The 6,000-nt window shown below is 37.6% G+C and overlaps 1 long non-coding RNA gene across 1 annotated transcript; it reads left to right on the top strand.

Annotated features, from left to right (window-relative positions):
• Positions 1 to 3,543, top strand: LOC122989300. The gene is made up of 3 exons (XR_006405006.1): positions 1 to 148; positions 1,723 to 1,929; positions 2,082 to 3,543. It is a non-coding gene; the product is annotated as an uncharacterized LOC122989300 (long non-coding RNA).
• Positions 3,544 to 6,000: the final 2,457 nt, after the last annotated feature.

The following is a 6,000-nucleotide window of genomic DNA, read 5'->3' as shown; positions in this document are numbered from 1 at the left end:
ACTGACTCATTGTTCACTCATTTATCTCCCCTTTCCCTGTCTCTCTGATTACCGCTCTGCAAATCAGGTTTCTCCATCCCTTCGTGTCATACCTGCAGCCTCCTGCACCTTCTCTATTCTGTTGTTGTGTGGCTCCTGGACTTTGCAGGTACAACATTTTGGATTATGTCGATTTAGCTGTTTGTATGTTATATTCATTTATTTTTTTTTGTGATTATACCATATATCCAGAAGAGATGTATTGTTATATCGTATTTTTTTGTAAAATAAAGACATTTACTGTGCATATAGTATAATGAATGGCATAGCAATAAAACTATCTGCCCATCCTCACAATAATAGAGTACAAAGATCCAAATAACCTTATTCTTTAGACATACAGGCAGTTGATATCTTGTACTATTTTCATCTTAGCTTTTGACTCACTAGGCTTACTTCCTAATTATTTTCTGCATAGAGTGTATCTAGCTAAAACATGATTGGGTGTTTTCTGTGTATAATTAAACTAAATGCGTATCACCTACTGTACATGCTTGTAAAATGTGAGCAGCTTACTCACAAAAAATATATATTACTAACTAAATCAGTAGCTAACATTATTTTGGTGGCATTTTATCAAAATCACAGAAGGTCTAGTTTGTGAAAAGTAACATAACATTTTTTTTACTGCATGTTTGCAATGCAATGAACTCACACAGGTGTTCTCACTTATGTGATTAAACCTCTTCAGGACTGTCTGGTCGCTACTTCTTCTTCTTCTTCTACTTCTTCTTTGCCGCCCTGTTAGTTTTGGTGCACCTGGGGCAGGATGGGAAATTTTACACTTTGATTACCTTAATTACTTAATTCTTACTAATTCTTTAAGTTTGAAGAACTCACATATTCCTGGCATTTGTATCTTCAACTCGAGTAGAGGACTATTTAGGCAGAATAACTGAGAAACCTTAAATGATGTTTCTGCTTTTCAGCCACTTTTATACATGTGGTAATTCAATCAATCAATCAATCAATCAATCTTTATTTATATAGCGCCATATCACAACAGAAGTCATCTCAAGGCACTTTTCACATAGAGCAGGTCAAGCTCCATATTTATGCAGTGGCATTTAGGGCTGCCTGTATACTAATGTACCAATGTACGAAAAAATTGGCACAGTATTTAAACTGGAAATGAGCTCTCCAGTGTCCCATTGTTGTTTGACTTGGCCAATAATGGAGGGTTTGCCTCTATTTTGTCTGTTGACAGACACACAAAGTTTAACAATGTTATGTGAGTCCCTTTGGAAGTTATCCCTTTTGGTATGAATCAATAGTCACTCCCACACACTTATGGCAAAGTTAGAAAAGTGAATGTTTTTTCTACACTGTTCCATGACCAACCTTTGGAATTAGTTTAGTCCATATTATTTATAAGACAGTGAATACGATGAGAGGTTGTGATGTTTTTTTTTTATAAAAAAGCAGACAAAATGGTGTTAAATAACACACAAGTTCTGTCCAATTCTGTTGGCAAACTTGCATTTATTTTTCATATACTATGCCAGGCAGAAAAGGAGTAATCCACAGTACTTAGTGTACTTTTTATGTGTTTCAAAGGAGGACCTCAGCTGCTTCACACAATGTGTATTTGATCCCCTGTAGGGTTCAGAAGCCAAGAGATGTTGCAGAAAGTGTAAATGAACATTGCTCTACTTGGAGAAAATCCATATCTGTAATTATCAGTTCCAGGTGAATGCCAGACAGCAATACCAGCTGTGGTGCTAATGAAGATCTCTTACCATGGATACCATGAGTGCTGCTCACATCACACACTCTCAGCCTTTTTATGTGAAAGACTCTGAAAAACACCTTCACTTCAGACAAGTGACCCTGACTTCAAAATACTGGAACTCCATATGAAGATAGAGAGAACCATCTGATAGAAATCAGGTTATTTTCAGCCTAGACGTCTGGTGTGAACACTTTTTTTTAACAGTCACTGTTCTTATTTTAACCCAAAATGACTAGAACTTTTGTTCCATAGTCACTGGCCACATTTCTCAGCCTGAAACATATTGACATGAGCTCTGTCCATGCTGCAGGTCAGCGGCATGAAGAAGGACACTGAGGATCAAAACATGGAGACTGACAAGATGAAGCTGAGCAGCAAAATATCAGACAGTCTCTGGAGAGGAGCACCAGACTCAGCAAAAAAAGATTTACTGAGACAGATGAGACCTTTTATGTGACATAAAGTTTCCGAACTCTTTAGAATTTCCTGGACGCCGGCATGGTCTATGATGCCTCTAAAGTGCTGTAACACTGTAATATGTGTCAATGTACTGCAATATGTGTCTAATGAGGTTGAGAAGTGCTTTATTTCTCTTTTTTCTTGAGAAAGAATAGTAATCAAAGGTATGGTAATCCTGGTTTCATTTTCTAACTCTTTTCTATCTGTTAGATGAAGTTGTCTGGGATGCAAGCCATCATTTCTTGAATAGATATGACTGGAAAGAAGTATCTCATCTCATCTCTTTGGATCATCTCATCATAAATCACATTTGCACAAGCCTTCCTAAATTCTCCATAAAGTTTTCTCCTTGTTTGTGCTCAATGAGCCACAGTCACATACATCACAGTGGGCAAGGTGACTGAGCTACAGTCTGGGTCATGAATGATCACACTGAATCATCTCACAAACATAAAGACATGCACACAAAGGTGGGAAAAAAAATGCCCTTTTTGGGGGGTGCACCTTCTCTGTCATGGATTTATTGTAAACTAATTTGTATTCCTAACTTCCTCTTTATTTGTTCAGCTTTGCACGCCAAAACTTGCCTAAAGGTAAGGGGCCAAATACTATATGTTCCAAAACGGTATGTGGTGTGCATAGTGAAAGGATATCTGACTTGACAGGAAAAAAATGAGAAAAAAGAGAGAAAGACAAAAAAAACAACAACAAAAAAACACTGAAAAGGTTAAAATTGATTCTGGCATCAAGAAGTCCATTTAATCAAGCTCTTTAAGCAATGCAATGGTGTTGTGCAGACTCCTTGCTCGATACAGCTCATTAATATTGTCCCAAAACTTTACCCATTCATCACAGGCTTTGTAGAAGTCAGATCCCTTGTAACAAAGCTCTCTACTGTCTGTTTCAGCAGTGTGTGTGACAGTCTGGCATTTGCCCTCCCAGGAAAGAGCACGTCCATGTTTCATCACCACCATGCTACAGTCCAGCAGACGGACAGAAATTTACATCACGTCCCACAGTCCATGTGTGTCTGTGGTTTCCTTTGTAAGCCAAGGAGGGGAGAAGGAGGGGGGGGGGGGGGGGGGGGGGTCATTGATAAGTTGTTTTTTTATGTAAAATGTCACAGATTCTGACTATGAAAAGATTAGCTACAGTGAGGCTCTGTATCTGAAAACTAATTGGACGAAAAAATACATTTGACTTTCTGTTTTGAATATGAAGAAGAAGCGTCTGTGTGTGTGTGTGTGTGTGTGTGTGTGTATGTGTTTATGAGTATGTGACTGTGTTTGTACATTTATCGCCCATTCATGAATAAAGATTTGCTTGGAGTGCAGCAGCTGCTGCTCACATGCTCTGTTGTCAGATTGGTTTGTGGCTCTCTCTAATTATAATCCATTTGAACAGTAGTGCTCACATTTCAATTTCATTTGATCATAGCATCATTGTACCTGCCGAGAGCTGTGTTGGTAAAACAGAAGTGATGTTAATTCTCTTTCATGCCATATCAAAGCATTATATCTGTAGAAAAAAGGACCAAAAACACAGCTGAACTACACAAAAGAATATAGTTATCCAGCTTAAATGAACATTTTGTACAGTTAATGGAGGAATTTTCTAGCATTATCTTGATTTGATATATGTTTCCTCATCTTAATTTCTAAAATAACTAAAATACCACAGACAGGATAAAAAGCACAAATCATACAGATGGTTATGTGCATGCACTTTACTTTTTGTGATATCAAAAATGAGTTTATCATGGTTGATTCCTACGTACAGGTGAGGTATGATATGATGAGTCATTGTAAAAGAAAATGGAGCTAGAGTTTCTCAAGGCTGTCTCAGAGTACAACAACAAGGAACTGAAGAAAACACCCAAGAGAGTTACATCAAAGAGATTAAAAAAAACACAGTTCCTACCTTATGCGAGTCAGTCTTGGTAGACATCAAGATTTTTATCAAGTTGACATGTAAGTGAAACAAGGCTGTAATCTCCAATGTTACTTAAAGGAACAGTTAAAAATTAAGGGACGTACGTGTTTTCACTTTCTTGCTAACTCCTAAAACCACAACTTGTCATTTTTACATTTCAGCTTGTGTACCGGTTAAACAAACAGAATGCTATGTGTGAATTACTGAGCTTTAGAGGTGGTAGACAGACTTTTTGTCAGTAAACCTTTGGCCAGGGCTAGACTAGCTGTTTCCCCACTGCTACATAAACAAACAATGGTAGTTGGATTTGGTCTCTCTTCCCCATTCTTTATTCAAAATAAAAACTTCTCAAATACATCCAAACATGTTTGAGCCTGAATCAGATCAGAAATGTGGAAGTGGACAATGTGAACAACCCATGGAACAAATTTAGCAACAATCTTAACAACAAAGGCTATGGAACGGACGGCCGTGTGTGAGTATACACAAACAATCGGATTTGCTAACGGAGCATTCGGAGGTGACTGAAACCTGTACTTTTTACTTTCAGGGAGCATTTTTACATATGTTCACCTCAAGTTTGGAACTTTGACCATGTTTAACATAGACCTCCGACATTATTAAATAATATAAATTACAGAAAATCACAAAAAGCATATGTCCCCTTTAAAAGTCTATGGTTGAACATAATGTATGTTCATCTTGAAAGAATTTTTCACTCCCACTACTGAGAAAGGTTTAGATTCTTGGTAAACATCTGCTAGATCATTCGATCAAGGAAAAACAAACCGTTATTGATTAAAAGAGCTCATTTTGTGGCTGTTAGTTGCAAGAAAGGTTTCTGCTTCCCCCCATCATTGCTGATGGTTTGTATCGTCCTGCCAACTTGGGATATCTTTAATTTAAATGGAAATGAGACACTGGTCCTTATAGATTGAGGATCAGGTGCCTGGTCAGTGCTAGATCAGCCTCTCCTCTGTGTGTGCATGTGTGTTTAGGTAAGTGTGTGTGTGTGTGTGTGTGTGTGTGTGTGTGTGTGTGTGTGTGTGTGTGTGTGTGTGAGCGTTCTTGTACTTCTGTCTTTGTGAGTTTTAGAACTTGAGAGGGGACAGTCTTGGAAAGTGAGGACATTTTGGCCAGTCTTTTTAAGGGTTAAGGATTAGTTTTAAAGTTAAGCATTGAGGTTATTGTGTATTTCAGTGAATATATGGTGTCTCAGAGCAAGATCAGAGGACATGTCATCCTTTATTTTAAAAAGGTAGGTTTGAAATCAATAAAATGATCAAGGAAAAGACTGCAGAAAAACATTACATTTCAACCTAACATCAGATAGATGCATTTTCTGTTGCATGGGTGACACCAAATATGAGTATTTTGTTTAAAAACAAGGGATGGAGGTAAAGAGAGAGTATATTTATCTGGATGAGATAAATATGCAAGATGAGTTGAGTTGAGATTTTATGTATGTGTGCTTGTGACTGTATGCCTTTTTGAGACAAACAGCAGATGCAGAAAATGTAAACCATTGTATTTTAGGATTAAGGTTAATGTTTAACGTTATTGCTGGGGTGAGGCATGTAGTGGTTATGGTTAATGTTAGTTTCCAGGGAATGAATGTAAGGAAATGCAATGTTCTCTTAAGTGATGAAAATTATTTTTTGTGTGTTTGTGCGTCAGAGTCATGCACCTTTTCACTTGCCAAAAATTTCAAAGTGTGTGCAGGTGTGTGGGTGTGAATCTGGGCCTCTGTGCATTCATGTGTGTGAAATGAAGAGTTATTGAAGTGACTGTATTTATTCCTGCGTGCATCACTAACCGCTTCCATATATCAGTGGTTA

The sequence above is a fragment of the Thunnus albacares genome, chromosome 9, assembly GCF_914725855.1.
Source record: "Thunnus albacares chromosome 9, fThuAlb1.1, whole genome shotgun sequence".
In the NCBI taxonomy this organism is placed as follows: Eukaryota; Metazoa; Chordata; class Actinopteri; order Scombriformes; family Scombridae; genus Thunnus; species Thunnus albacares.
This window is presented reverse-complemented; position numbering and strand designations above follow the sequence as displayed.